General features: G+C 38.4%; 1 long non-coding RNA gene across 4 annotated transcripts; it reads right to left on the bottom strand.

Moving 5' to 3' along the window:
- Nucleotides 1–1,014: 1,014 nt before the first annotated feature.
- On the bottom strand, nucleotides 1,015–8,066 carry LOC110804835 (uncharacterized). Of its 4 annotated transcripts, none has more exons than XR_008918338.1 (7): nucleotides 7,673–8,066; nucleotides 7,019–7,233; nucleotides 6,462–6,488; nucleotides 5,983–6,057; nucleotides 4,316–5,164; nucleotides 3,684–4,199; nucleotides 1,015–1,233 (listed from the first exon to the last, which is right to left on the bottom strand). It is a non-coding gene; the product is annotated as an uncharacterized lncRNA (long non-coding RNA). The 4 variants fall into 4 exon arrangements; XR_008918339.1 differs by having other exon boundaries at nucleotides 3,684–3,774; nucleotides 3,962–5,164; XR_008918340.1 differs by having other exon boundaries at nucleotides 3,684–3,774; nucleotides 3,956–5,164.
- Between the last annotated feature and the right edge of the window lie 8,342 nt (nucleotides 8,067–16,408).

Consider the following 16,408-nt stretch of genomic DNA (forward strand, 5'->3'; position numbering starts at 1 on the left):
ATAAAGTTCACGACTATGACTACGATGAAACCTTTTCTCAAGTTGCAATGCTTAAGTCTATTCAGATAATCCTTGCAATTGCTACATTTCATGAATATAAAATATGGAAAATGGATGTCAAAACTGCCTTCTTGAATGTTATTCTTGAAGAGACTGTGTTTATGACATAGCCGGAGGGTTTTGTCGATCCAAAGAATGTAGGAGGTATGCAAGCTCAAGAAATCCATTTATGGATCAAACCGAGCAACCAGGAGTTGGAACATACGATTTAATGAAGCATTCAATGCATTTGGCTTCGTCAAGAATCTAGATGAGTCTTGTGTATAGAAGAAAATCAGTGGGAGTAAAATTGCATTCCTAGTCTTATATGTTGATGACACACTACTTATTGGAAATGACATTCCTATGCTGGAGTCTGTAAAGATTTAGCTTGGAAATTGTTTCTCAATGAAGGACTTAAGAGAGGCATATTACATCTTGGGCATCAAGATCTACAGGGATAGATCTAAAAGGATGATTGGACTAAGCCAAAGTACTTATATTGATAAGGTGCTAGCTCGGTTCAATATGATGGAAGCCAAGAGAGGCCACACTAGAGGGAAAAACTTGATAAGTTGCTCTTAAAAGTGGCTTATAAGTTGCCCTTCGTAAGTGCCACCAATGGGGGGGTTACTTTTGTAAAATTATCAAAAGTTGCCCTTAACAAGGGCAACTTATAATCTTATAAGGTGCCCTTGTTAACAAGGGCACCTTATGTGAAACTTATAAGGTGCCTTTGTTGCAAACAAGGGCACCTTATGTGAAACTTATAAGTTGCCGTTGTTGCAAACAAGGGCACCTTATAAGCTGCACATAAGTTGCTCTTGTTGCAAACAAGGGCAACTTTTTGAGTTTTTTTTTTTTTTTTTAAAAAAAAAATCTGCAATATAATTCCTAATATTCTGCAATATAATTTCTGATTTTGCAATATAATTTCTGTTTCATCAAACATCAGCTTGACATTCTAAAAAATGATATAAATTTTAAATTTCCAATAATATTACCGAATTAATTCAAATGTAATTAATTAAATCGATAAATAACAAAATAATGTAAGAGTCACGAATAACTACAAACCTTCTCTATTTATTACACTGAGGGTAGTTCACAATCGTTGAATTAAGTAGCCCACTTGTCTCGAACTTCATCCAACTCCTTTTTGGTAAAGGGCCCCTCCCTTGGAGTTTTGAAAACCTTTAAAAGAACACCGTACATGCAAACCAATAAATTAAATTAAGTTTCATATGCGAAAACAAAAATTATATTGGTCGTGAAAACAATTATATTGGCCAAAAATGACATTTTTGAACCCAACTACCAACAAACGAACCTCTTTCCACATTCTAACCCTTTTTCATGATTTATAAGATTAGTCAGATGATTATAAGACTCATTTCAAGTTCGTTATGCACGCCTATTGGTCATTTGGATCGATATAGGTCATTTATGACCAAAAATGGCATTTTCGATCCCAACTACGAACAAACGAACATATATCCACATTCTAAACTTTTTTCATGATTTAAATGATTAGTTATATGATTATAAGACTCATTTCAAGTTCGTTATGCACGCCTATGGTTCATTTGGGTCGATATAGGTCATTTATGGTCAAAAATGGCATTTTCGATCCCAACTACCAACAAACAAACCTATATCCATATTCTAAATGTTTTTCATGATTCTTATGATTAGTTATATGTTTATGAACTCATTTCAAGTTCGTTATGCACGCCTAAGGGTCATTTGGGTCGATATAGGTCATTTATGACCAAAATGGCATTTTCGATCCCAACTACCAACAAACGAACTTATATTCAAATTATAAACCTTTTTAATGATTAATATGATTAGTTATATGTTTATGAAACTCATTTCAAGTTCGTTATGCACGTCTATGGTTCATTTGGGTCGATATAGGTCATTTTTGGCCAAAAATGGCATTTTCGATCCCAACTACCAACAAACAAACTTATATTCAAATTATAAACCTTTTTAATGATTCATATTATTAGTTATATGTTTATGAAACTCATTTCAAGTTCGTTATGCACGCCTAAGGGTCATTTGGGTCGATATAAGTCATTTATGGCCAAAAATGGCATTTTCGATCCCAACTACCAACAAACGAACCTATTTCCATATTCTAAACGTTTTTCATGATTCATATGATTAGTTATATGATTATAAGACTCATTTCAAGTTCGTTATCCACGTCTATGGTTCATTTGGGTCGATATAGGTCATTTATGGTCAACAATGACATTTCCGATCCCAATTACCAACAAACAAACCTATATCCATATTCTAAATGTTTTTCATGATTCTGATGATTAATTATATTATTATAAGACTCATTTCAACTTCGTTATGCACGCCTAAGGGTCATTTGGGTCGATATAGGTAATTTAAGGCCAAAAATGGCATTTTCGATCCCAACTACCAACAATCGAACCTATTTCCATATTCTAAAACGTTTTTCATGATTCATATGATTAGTTATATGATTATAAGACTCATTTCAAGTTCGTTATGCACGCCTATGGTTCATTTGGGTCGATATAGGTCATTTATGGTAAAAAATGGCATTTTCGATCCCAACTACCAATTAACAAACGAACTTATATTCAAATTATAAACCTTTTTAATGATTCATATGATTATTTATATGTTTATGAAACTAATTTCAAGTTCGTTATGCACGCCTATGGGTCATTTGGGTCGATATATGTCATTTATGGCCAAAAATGGCATTTTCGATCCCAACTACCAAAAAACGAACTTATATCCACATTCTCAACCTTTGTCATGATTTATATGATTAGTTATATGATTATAAGACTCATTTCAAGTAATCTATGGGTCATTTGGGTCGATATAGGTCATTTATGGTCAAAATGACATTTTCGTTCTCAATTACCAACAAACAAACCTATATCCATATTCTAAATGTTTTTCATGATTCTTATGATTAATTATATTATTATAAGACTCATTTCAACTTCGTTATGCACGCCTAAGGGTCATTTGGGTCGATATAGGTCATTTATAGCCAAAAATGGCATTTTCGATCCCAACTACCAACAAACGAACCTATTTAGATATTCTAAACGTTTTTCATTATTCATATGATTAGTTATATGATTATAAGACTCATTTCATGATATTTATGAACGTCTATGGGTCATTTGGGTCGATATAGGTCATTTTTGGCCAAAAATGGCATTTTCGATCCCAACTAGGCAACTCCTAACAAATGAACCTAAGGACACTTTCTAAATCTTTTTCATGATTCATATGATTAGTTATATGTTTATAAGACTCATTTGAAGTTCTTTATGCACACATAAGGCTCATTTGGGACGATATAGGTCATATTTGGTCCAAAATGCCAATTTTTGACGGTTCATGCCAATTATAGTTATAAACATGTTAGTTAATGCATTGGTCATTCGGTACCAGCAATCAGCAATTGTATGTTTAACATGATATATACTTCGTATTCAACACTAAACAGTTCAGTCATAAAAGTAGAACCATCCATTTCATACTAATTTGCTACCGCAAGCAGAAAGTTATGTTGAAGACCAACTATTTAATCTAGCACACTTGATAATATATGCAATACAATTAAGTCCACTTACCCAATCACTCTTCCGATTATATGGTGATCTTCAAGCCATAGTTGACCATCTGCATATATCCCATCACTGTCGTCCCACAGATTAGCATCACCTGAAACAGAATGCTCAAGCATAAAGAGTTGTAAGCCTTTGATTTTGGTTTTTAAAGGGAAGTCGTCTTAGCTATATATAACAAATAGAATCAAGAATATCAGAGACCATTTGGCCAACAACACTATGAAATTTTCTATAGCAATACGAAAATGTAACAGTAGACGAATCTGTACAGCTACCAAAACCTTAACTTCTTCAATTCCCCTGCTAAAACTGAAAGGCTAGAATCGGTATTCTCAAATCCCTTTCAGCATTTATCTAGTGCGAATGCCAGCCTATCTGCATAGCCAATTGCACCTAGTGAAGGATCTTGTCACTGTCCCGAGAACTCGACCCCATCTCAGCTCGTGCTATGTTGGTGTTCCCTTTGATTGCTCTCACACGTAGCAATCCAATCCCCATTTCTTCTGCAATAGCTTTGACCTGCCAGATATGTTGAAATATAAAGGACATGATCATATTGGCATTTCTAAAAACAACTAATATGCCATAGATGTAGTTCTCTGTCAACAAAAAGGGTGGAGAGGAGAAGGCGTGACCATTTGTCTTTTCCAAGATTCGAAGTGTACTGATTGCTTCGTTCCATGCAAGTTAGGAATTTTCACAGATACGAAACTTAAGAGAAAATAAACCTAAGCTGCAATTTCATCCACCAGCTACAACACTGCCCCAAATCAAACCCCAGGAAGTGAACTTAGGTCAGTTGACTATAAAACAGCAGCTGCAGAACCACAACCCATCCACCAGCTGCTGACAGAACAAACTCAAGCCAAAAAAACCAGTCCAATCACACTGCCACAAAGCACTAGCAGCAGAAAACCACACATCAAATTGTAACTGCAGAGTCCCCTCCCTGACTTCCTGGAATCAGTCGCCTCAACACAGTATCCTTGTCCTAAGCAGCAAATTAAGGACCGGAGATTGCAGTCAGCCTGTTGAACTACAGCAGCAGAAAGCAGTCAACAGCAGCAGCAGATCTAGCAACTCTCAAAATTCTGCTCAAGTCTTATCGGTTTCAGAAATAAATTATAACAACTAATTTCGTGAATTAACGGTCTAACACATGAAATTGCAGATTAAATATATTTCCAATTCATGGGGGTAAAAAAGAGTATAATGAAAACAAATTTTGATGAAAAATATACAGTAAGGACTGCCCCTAGAGAAGAAGATGGGAAAGGGAAGACTCAGGTAAAACGTAGCTAGCTCGTGATACAAAGAAGAGTTGTTTCCTGAACTGATGAAGACAACTATGCTGTAGTAGGTGAAGAAGACACAGATAGTTTTAACAGGATGCCGAGCATGATTCCTATCATTGCCACAAAAATAGAAAATTTGCACGAGAAGCCAGAGTTACTTTTGCGCTGTCTACGTCTCTTCCACATTTCCTGAATCAACCCCAAAAAGAGCTATATTAGTAATCAACTCATTTTTACCATGCTCGATGTTCATTAATTAGTGTGGGCCTAAACTATTAGGCTGCTATAATAATATATATGAGAGGGTTAGCTATCAGTTTTTTAACCTTAATTTAAGAATTTCTCTAATTCTTTGTGGTTCATGCAATCATGTCTTGTAATCTATCTACAGTGAGAAGTTGAAACAATCTACTGAGTACCAATTTCTCTTTGTTTCATGCATCAAATTATCTATCTAATCAAAATGAAGTCGATTACCATCTTTTAGTTTTTGATATGAATGTATAATCACATCAGTTACGGCTACATGTAATACAGAACAGACAAGCATTTGTATTCACCAATATTTGGGTAAAAAATATTTACTAACATAATTCAAAAAAATTAATCTTCAACTTAGGGCCGATTCTAATAAGTTCCAGAACTAAAATTAACACCCCCCCTCCCTTAAATAATGCTTATCACCACATATTAAGTTCCTGCATCAGTTACTAAATACTTATAGGGCCAGGGGGGCTCAGGGCCACCCTACAACATGCATTTTGAGTATTTTAAATTCAAGCGAGCGAGCTTCTGTTTTTACAAATTTTTATTCTCTTTATGTAAATGGAGAATAGTGAAGAGACATTATAGGACGATTGCATAGCTTTGATCTAACGTCAGTACCAATCATTTGATCATATATGTCATATAACTGCTTAGAAATAACATGAAACTTTTAAGACAAGCTAGAGAGTAAAGTTTCTTGTTAATAGATCCATCATATCAAAAGAAAGTTGAAAGCTTACCAGTTCCTGTTGGAGTTGCTTTGTTTTTCGAACAGCTAAATCTCTTTCTTCTTTTACGCGCTGCAAAATCTATTTCTGTCCAAGGGAGAGAAAGAGAGAGGAAGTAAGCAAAAGGAGACAAAAGTGAGGATGGAAATGAGTTTGGTTCATAATAGTATTCTAGTTGTTGTTTTATCACGTGGTCCATACAGAAATGCTAGTCAGGGTAGCTATCTGAGATCATGTGCCCAGGAGAACAGCCTCCCATAAAGAAAAAGCAGCGGACCACCTATTTAATTCCATCTTAATAAAACTTATTTCATCCTCGTAAAGCCGTGAGCTATCTATTTCTGAAACTACTACTACTATGTGATTCTGTTGTATCCTTAATGAAAGCAGTGTACAAAAAATATTAAAGTTTCAACCATGTGTGTCCTTCAACAATAGCCACGCCAAAAAAAAAACAAGGAACACTAACACGCTTTAAGATAGTAACTTACATCTTCAACACTTGAATTGCCCTGAGCCTGAAATTTAGAAAGAAAAAGATGATATATTATATAATTGCTATAAAAGAAAATTAAGAATATGTAAGCAATAAACAGCAGCTAAGAAAACTGGAGATACAGTGTGGAGCGACATCAGCACCACCATAAAAAGGGTCATCTTTGAAAGGAAGTCATAAAGGAGCATAGAAATAACAGTGCACTTTAATACGATGAACTCACATTTAAACCTTTTCGAGCTTAACTGTTGAAATGATAACAAATTAGCAAGACGTGACTAATGACCAAGACTCGATTATTAATATTTACAGGCTTACATCAGTCTGACTCTTCAATACCAATAGTAAAAAAAACAAAATTACGCATTTGATTCTCTTCAAAAATAGATATTACTTTAAAAGGTTCATCTTCTAAATTTCAAAATTTCACTCACAAGTTGTATTCAATTAAATTCAATCTAAGAACCTTGGGATGAGATCCTTTCATCATGATAACATTGCACTGAAGCATGGTAAATATTCCAAATATTCCAAAAGAGCAAGGAAACAAACCTTTATCCACTTTCAAGACCGGTCTTTGAAGCAGACATTGTAATATTCTCCACTGACAGAGCATTCTTGTAAGCTGGTTGCGTACATTCTTTTCCATCAGCAACAACGACCCTCTTATACGTGCTTATAGTTTTACCTTCACCAATCTCCTTGACTTGGCCAAGCAGTCACCACCAGACTCAGAGCAATATCTGATGTTGATCTCATTGTATGGCCTTCAGCATCATACAAACGATGAACCCAATTAAAACCAATTAAACCATAAAAAAATCAGCAATCACAGCAACCAAAATCCTCAACAAAACCCAATTAAACCCTCTTTAAACCCTAGAAATTCCTATTCAAATTCAAAAACAACATTCGCAACAAAATCCCAAACTAAATTCGTACAATTTATAAATTATATTCACAACAAAATTCGAGGAATAATTCAGCACATATTCGCACAATAATTCGCATCTTAAATTGCATAATAATAAATCGAAGTAATTCGCAGCAAAATTCTCTGTAAGTCGTAGATAAATCGAGCAATAATTCGCATAACAATTTGCACAAAAATTCGCAGAAAACAGAAAAATTATCAAACCTAAATCACAAATTTTGAACAAACCAAAAATTCCGAACTTGAGGAGAGAAATTTGAATAAGCTCATACCAAGAAAAACCCCAAACTGAACTCAATTGAAGTCATTGCCGGTCGAGTGGAGAGAATTGCCCAATGGTGGTTCTTCTTGTCGAGGTCGTCGCCGGTGGAGTGGAGATAATTGCGAGAGTTTAACTGCGAATTGAAGAGCAATTGAAGAGTGGGCCGGCCGAGCAGAGAAGATAGAGAAGAAGAGTAGCACGCGGGAGCAGCAAGAATGAAGGAAAGCATCAGCAACAAAGGGAAGCAGCGAGAAAGCAAGGGTTTAGTTGGGGGGTGGTGGAGAAGAAACAATGGTTTTGTTGGGGGTGGTGCTGGTGGGTGAGAAGCACCGAGCAAACATCGAGAAGCAGTGAGAGCGCGGGGATGATTTTTTGTGGCATGGGAGGAAATCGTAGTTTCAGTACAAAAGATTTACTTTTTATTTTTATTTTTTATTTTTTATTTTTTGCCAATTAAAAGATGCTCTTGTTAGATAAGGGTAGCTTTTAATTTTTTTTTTTAACCATTATAAGTTGCTCTTGTTGTATAAGGGAACTTTTGATGAGCAACTTTTAAGGTTTTTTCCTCTAGTGCCATCTACCCATGACACATGGTATATATCTAAGCAAGACTTAGTGTCCTAAAACATCTGATGAGCGTATAAAGATGAGTACGATTCCATATGCTTTGGCTATTGGATCTATACAGTATGCTATGATTTGTCCTAGGCCGGATGTTTCGTTCGCACTTAGTGCAACGAGCATGTACCAGTCAGACTCAGGAGAGGCGCATTGGACTGCTTCCAAGAATATCCTAAAGTACATGAAAAGGGAAAAGGATCAATACCTGGTCAATGGTGTAACTGGTGAGTTGATTGTTACGAGCTATACGGATACAAGCTTTCAAACCGACAGAAGAGATTTTGTGAGGGGGTCGAAAAAGCGCGAGGCTAATGCGTGACCTTGTCCCTCGCGGGTGTGACGATTCTTTTTATTCAATCAAGTGTAATTGGATTTCCGGTGAGTATACACCCAATTGACTAGTAATATAGGAGTCGCCATTCAGTTTTTAACGACAATGAGAAAAACTGACAAAACCCGATTATCGTGACATAAAGGGAGTGCAATTATGTTTGACCACGACGGCCGTAGGTTCCCTTGTGATCCTTGGTGTGGGGATCTCTCAATATACACCCGCAAGGTAGAGATTGAGGGTTCGGGGGACTGTAACTACCGAGAGGAGTAATTCGCTCGTCGATAACTCCAGAGGCAGGATATCTTTACTAGCTCAGCATAAATAATTGAAGGGACATGTGTTAACTATTAAACTAATCTGAGTTGATTTTAGCAATATGCGACATATAATACTAATTCGATCGTGGTTATCTGATTTAAATAGTATTAAGGGACCTAGCATGATAATCCGATTTCCCAAAAATATTATATTTGTTAGGCGTGATAGAACAATCATATTAGGTTAGTTTAACAGTTCATAAAAAGGGCGAGGAAAGCAGTTAAATCATCGAAAAGGGACACATTACGACGTATCCTTGAGAGGTGCGTCACGGTTCTCAGAAAACTAACCACTTTGACTTTGCTATTTCTCCTTTTTATTTAACGAATCTCAATCATGGGACATGATACGTTCTGTTCGATTTATGGATCGATTGCGACAGAACGCGTGAACAGTTTCGCAGCGAGAGGCTTAGGCTAGGGGTTTAGAGTCAATACTCAGAATATATTATGTGTTGTTGTGTGTCCTTTCACGTCGAAACTAGGGGCCTATTTATAGGGAAGAGTTCGTGGAAAGATAGAATTGCAGAGTTCTAATCCATAAAGAATTAGGAAAAACACGTCCCAGGTAATTTCGGCGCCCAGCTCTGGGCGTCAAAGATTTCGGCGCCCAGGGCTGGGCGTTGAAAATAGAGATCCATGTAATTTCAGCGCCCAGGGCTGGGCGTCAAAAATTTCGGCGCCCAGCTCTGGGCGTGGAAAGTGATGTCTGGGCCAAATTCTTTGTAAGATTCGGATTCCTGAAATCCGTAGAGTTTGAGATTAATTCGATTCTTTTAGCGCGTATCAATTTTGTGACGGAATGCGTCTGGGCCCGTTACGAACTCTAGGCTCGTTAGGATTTCGATTAATACGTAACTCTTATTTCTGAATCATATTAGGAATAGGATTCTCGCAGTTTTCTATCTCATTTAGGATTTATGTTGGAATGCAACACCTAATTCTGACAGGTTTCTATCTTTTATGATTTGCCACTTTTAGAAGCTACCTTTTACGGCAGTTACTATTTTTAGCAGGTTTCCATAAATAGCAGGTTTCGGGTGAAATGAAATGGGGAATCGAAATTCGTTTATTTTATAGGAGATGCGTTGTCAAGTGGAGTTTTTATACTTTCATCATCGAACCTTTACCTTGCGGGAATGGGGACAAGAGTAGGTGTCTACAGTTAGCCCCCACTTTGACTGAGTCTTGGAGTAAGACGATGGTCAAAGTATTAGACGGAGTGCGTCACACAAGCCATGGTGTATGTGACCTGTTTTGCGAGGGTCTCACGAGCCCCCGAGTGATAACATTTGACTTAAGGGTCATCACTTGAAGTGTCGACATATCCCTCACGTGTCATTGGGATTTGTCAACTGATAGTATAGAAACTTCCTCACTTTGTCATTGGAAGGATCTAAAGATGCGTAGAAACTCCCTCACTTTGTCATTGGGAGTAACTATAGATGTTTTCGAAATTAAAGCTGTAAAGTGTAATTGGGCCTGGCCAAGCCCAATCACGAGGTAAAACGTTTTTAAAGATTCTCATTTTCAGGGCTAGCTAAACGAGAAAACCCCCTTGTTTTTATAGGACGTAAAACGAAGGAAAATCCAACAAACCAATCCTTTAATTTTTGGAAAAAGGGAAAACCAATAAATGTTATCGCTGCAGCGACTAAGGACCTGCACTGTTAGTGACGCAGACCCCGCCCGCTGAAGGTGGGCGAGCCTGTCCGCTGAGGGTGGACCCCCCGTCCGATAGAAGTGGACGAATCTGTTTGATGTTTTTGAAAATAAGGACCTACGCGGTTTGTGACGTAGACCCCGCCGGCTGAAGATGGCGAGCCTGTCCGCTGAGGGTGGACCCCCTGTCCGATAGAAGTGGACGAATCTGTTTTGAAATTTTATTTTGTTTTTTTTTTTAAATAAGGACCTACGTGGTTTGCGCCTTAGACCCCGCCGGCTGAAGATGGCGAGCCTATTTTAAATTTGAAGACCTTATTCTTCGAAAAACTGAGGACCTGCGCGGCTAGTGACGCAGACCCCGCCCGCTGAGGGTGGGCGAGCCCATTTTGAATTTCTTATTTTGCCTATGTAGAAGAGCTTTTGGTGATTACAACCTGTTGGTGGGTCGTAATATTTCCTGATTAGATGTGTCTTATAAGTGGGTCCACACTGTGTATATTTTTGTTTAACAATATTTTTTTTTGAGATATCCAAACATGGTATGGTGTGTGGTGCAGTCTGGGAATGTGATTTTGATTGCGCGCTCCTTGTTGGAGTCCCCTTTTTTGCGAGCCCCCAAGCGTTGGGGCTCGTCGGTTGTTTTTGCATCTTGTAATCATGTTTGGGGTCACGCTCGTATGTGCAAGCGACCTCCTATAGTAGTGTGCTCTTTTTAACAAAGCCGTGAGGTGCGACTTTCAGTGAAGAAATCGGCAATTTTCAAGCCGAATGAATATGGTAGGGCCCAATAGAAGTTAGGTCCTTTTGAGCCTGGATTCATTTTCGGCGCCCAGGTGGGGCGTTGAAAGTGTTGTTCGGGCTGGTCTTTTGATGACACAGTTGGCCTCTTGTTCATTCGTTTATTTCACTTGGAAGTTCTATGTATTCTCTTTTCTTTTGTTTTTTTTTTCTTTGTTTTTAGAACGTGATGATTTTCTTGAGAAGCCGTAGCCGATTGGTGGACTACGGTGCTTGTCGCTTTGGGGCGATTATTTTAAGGAATTGTTGCTCTTAAGGTGTACAGTTATTGCAATAGTCGGGCGAGTCTAGCTATATGGCATGAGGAACATACCTTGAGGTGTAAGACTTTGATCGCTCTTATATTTTTTGAACGTGTTCGTGAATGATGATATGTATGTGCGAACGAGCGTTCATAGAATGGCCGTTGTGTGAGGTCCATTAATCAGTTTGCTTGAATCGTTTTTTTTTGAGCAATGACTGATTTTGAATAGTTTTCTTAGAAGCTTTATAGGGGTCAGGTCCATTCATGAAGTGGGCTCAAACATCGTGCCCTTTCGATTGTTCAAACATTTGCTTCGAGATTTTTTATTTTGTTACGGTTGTTTCATAGCTTGGAGCCCCCAAGTATGCATGTTGGGATGCTTCCTTTTGGCGTACGATTTTGTAGGTTCTTTCGAGAAAGATGCCTTGGGGTTTCGCTCGTGTAGGTGCGAACTATCCCTTCCGTGGTAGGTAATGTTTTGCTACCTTTAATCCTTAATGTAGAATTCGTGTGGCTTGCATTTGGGCGATAAGTAGTCTTTGCCTCTTACTCTTGGTTGTGCTTGCATTAGTGCAATGTGTCTTACCCTTTTTTAGACTCGTACTGTGGGATTATGGTGCAATGCAGGCTTGTATGGCCTAACGGTGTGTCTTAGAACATTCCTCCAAGTGTTGGGATATCATTATTTGGAGTACTTCATCGTGCTGAATCGTTCAGGTGCTCGAACAAGTATAGCACCTTCTGCGTGGGTTTGCACGGCTTATTACTTCGTTCGGTGCGATGATTCATAGGTGTTTCTTTCTTTTTTTTGTATCTGGGCAAAACTTGGCTAGCAGAAAGATTCGGCGCCCAGGCTGGGGCGTTAAAGATATCGGCGCCCAGCTCTGGGCGTTGAAATTGATTTCTGGGCAGAATTTTGACAGTTTTTTTTCTTTCTTGATTTTTTTTCTTTCGCTTTTGCTTTGGAACGAGGTAGACTGTGTAACGGGCGCTTGTAGGGCGAGCGTTATGTGCAGTAGCTTGATCGGAGTTTTGGTGACTCGCGATTTTCAGTTACCCTTGTTAGTGGGGTGACTTTACATATTCTAAGTAGTGCTTTAGAATTTGGGAGGGGTTGTAGCCATTCTAAGATTCGTTTTACACGATTAAAGCTTAGGGTTGTGCCCCTATGATGTATGTATAGCATTAGCGTTGAGAATTTGCGATAAAATCGTCATTTCGAGCATTTTTAGAGTGTTTTTCTCAAGCCCCCAATTGTAGCTACGGGATTGGCTTGGTGCTATAATGCTTTGCATACGTTTTTATGCATTCATGGTGACACGAATCATGAATAGTTTGAACCAGACTCGTTCAGTGCGAGGTACGTTCGAGTAGTGATTTTGCTACTTCTCTTGTAAATGTCATATTGTGCGACATTGCCATGGTCAAGGTAGTCACATGTCGAAGTGTGCCTTGACCAAAAGTTAGGTGCCTTTCTTTTACCCATAATCATGTTTGGAAATCTTTTGACTCACTTGCCAAAATTGAGATAAACGCATACTTAGCTTAAACCAACGACACTTTATTATGTTCGAAAAAGTCTTTGAAAATTATTTGAAAATTATTTGAAAATTATTTAAAATACGAGTCCTACTGTGTACAATCCGAGGTGTCCTAAGTAGGTTGACTTATAGAAGGGTTCGTACAGGATTACACGAGTGAATCAGAATACTGTTACGATTTTTGGAATGCTGTCTAAGGATTTGCTGGAAGCCAGGGTGCAGGCGTCAAGATATACTTGTGCCCGTTTGGCATATGCTTTAGGCTTTTAAGGCCATCTTTTCCAGAATTGCGGGAATATAAACTGTTTTCAAATTGACTTAGATTTACTTGGTGTATGTCTGCACAAAAGGTCAAGGTATACTTAGTTCTTTCCCTAGCTCTTTCATTTCATTTTTTTAGCCCCCAGTTGCTGTTATGTCTTCCCATTAATGATGCTTTCAGATTTCGATTTTAGATGCCCATGTCATATTCCTGAGTAGGGTGAGCCTTGGTTAAGTGCCAAGTTCTATTGACAATGTCTGATTTTTTTTCAAAGGAGATTAGCAAGCATTTGAATTACCACGAACGGATACCCTGAGTTCGGAGGAACGATGGGGCGATGCCGTAGAACAATCCTCTCCATTGCAAGCATACTGCCTTTACTACTTGTTGGCGATCATGACTGTGTCTAGTGGTGAAAGAAGGTCTTTAAGCGAACGACTATGTCTAGTGGTGAAAGAAAGTCTTTAAGTGAGTTAGTTTGCTTTAGGGAGGGTCAAGTCGAGTACTTTAGAGGTCATGGGCGCTTGCGCTAGCCCCCATTCAATTGAGGCAGAGCGATCTTTTGAGTCTTGGCTATGCGCCTAGGAGTGTGAGTGCTCCTTCTGGCAAGGTACGTGCCTTTATTATTTTTCGATGTGTGCTCATTAATTTTGGCATCTTGGTGACTTGGATTCTTCCTTTGTGGTACGTATATCTGAATACATGCTGTACCCCCCAAGTGTTCGTTATTTTTCCGTGCATGTGCGGATAAAATGACGAGCACTTCTGGACAAATTTTAGCAAGCAGAGAGATTTAGCGCCCAGGCTTGGGCGCTAAAGATTTCGGCGCCCAGCTGTGGGCGCTGAAAATTATTTCTGGGTGGATCTTTTTTTGGTGCGCTAAATGCTCCTTTTTCTTTTTAGACTAAATTTAGAGGCGCTTTGCAAAGTTTGCTTTTTATTATTTATTATTTTTTGTACTTTTCATTTGTTTTCTTTTTTATTTGTGACTCAAGACGGTTTGAGAGATGGGTTGAATGAGATAGGATAAGTTGTATAGGTATTAGTCGAGCATGAGGATTACATCAACCAAGGGCAATGAATAGCATGGGGACGGCTCGAGGGTATATCGACAGGATGTACCCAAACAAGCTATATGGTCATTACGCCAATGGTGGCGTAAGAGCAGGTTTTGGAAATAATGGGTATGACGCACGTGTCAATGGCCGTGCGTGGTTTGCGGTTGACAACAAGTTCGAGAACAAGAGTCGAGGTAATGGTTTCTTGGGTTATGGCAATGAGAACATGGATGGGTTAAATGAGCTGAACAGGGACCCCAGAGCGAAGGTGTCTAAGGGCATAAGGATTGGAAAGGGTAGACATCGTAGAATTTTATGATTTGGATTGGTTGACTCAATTCTTTTCCTTCGTTTACTTAGGTAAATGTTGCACTACGGGATAAGTACTCCCTGGCTTGCTCTTTTTGCTCTCCCTTTTCTCTTTCTATTTTTTTTTTCTCGGGATTCCTTCCCAACATAAATTCTTCAATTTTTAATTTGGGCTAAGAGGTAGATGGTTGTGGTCTTTGAGTCACGAGGCGAGACTGAGTGAGCCTCGTTTGGTAGGCCTATAGTGGACCTTTAATTTTAGTAGGCCTAGGGTGGACCATTTAAATTGTCTTACTTTGCAAGCGTATTTAGTCGTTTCTTAAAATATGCAAATAGCGTAGATTCAAAATGTTGTTTTTACCTTATTGAATTTTAACGAAAGAATTACATCGTAAGTAATTTTTTGTTTCTTTTCGGATTCCAGTTTCTGGGATTTAATTGGAAGTTGTGATTTAGACTCAAACTTTCATTAATCTTTCTGATTATAACCCGTGTATAAATACAAGGAGGTGGCCTAGACTCAAAATAATGACATGGCGTAAGCCTATAATACTTGACCAAGCGATTCTCAGACTTAGGCTAATTGGACCATAACTTTCGTTGGTTGACACTTTAGATTTTAACCCTTGGGTGTTCATTTTTCATGCGCCATTTTGCTTAATGTTGGCAAGGTAGTTAATTGGGGAGATCGAATTTTTATTTTTGCAAGGCTAGAATCATTAGTGCGGCTTCTCTCTTAGTGTGTATTGCTTTTACCCCAATGGTAGGCTTATGGCATGCTGATTTGGGTATTTTCATGGTTGGTCATGTTGCATTCATGGAAAATCTTTTAGTCCGTACTTAGTAGTATTTCAAGGAGTGAGTGACTCGAGAGGACTATGATAGTCGTGACCCAATGTGATTATAAGCCTTGAGGCCATTAATTTTTTTCCAATGGTATTGATACCTTAGGTTCACTTTGGGGGTTGTGCGACTATGGAGAAATGATTTTCAAAATGTGACTGTTTCCATTTTGCAAATACTATAATATATTCTTTTATTGGTGAGAGAGAATATTAAGGCCGTGGATTCTTAGCTAGGGATGACAATCACATATGGGTGCTTATTGATTTAAATGTTAGGAAGGGAGACTCAATATGGTTTAACCTTTTAACTTGCAGAACGACACCAAGCATTAGGACCGATTCTATGGATAAGACAACTAAGACTTAGGATTTAGATTGTACTTTGTCATAGCCTAGTCTAGACTCGGATTTACTTATTTTTCATTTGAACATTTTTTTTTTCTTGAAGACTTTATTCGAACATTAGTTTTTGAATACTTTGCCCATGTGACACTCAAGGTCGTTTAATTAGCATGCTCGGTTTTGGTGCCGAGCATTTTCGTCGTAGGAGGCCTAACAACGACACAAGGAGTTATTTATTTTTTACAAGTCGCTTTTAGAATCGAGTGCTTTTTCATACGCCCTCGTAGCAATTTTTTCGAAAAGTTTTTTTTTTTGCTACGTATATTTTTTTCATGCGCGGGCACCGAGGCTGCTGTGCCTGACCAAAAGGCCAGGCAGCAACTTCAGCGCCCAACAATGGGCGTGAGAAA

This window comes from Spinacia oleracea, chromosome 4 (genome assembly GCF_020520425.1).
Source record: "Spinacia oleracea cultivar Varoflay chromosome 4, BTI_SOV_V1, whole genome shotgun sequence".
Lineage (NCBI taxonomy): Eukaryota > Viridiplantae > Streptophyta > Magnoliopsida > Caryophyllales > Amaranthaceae > Spinacia > Spinacia oleracea.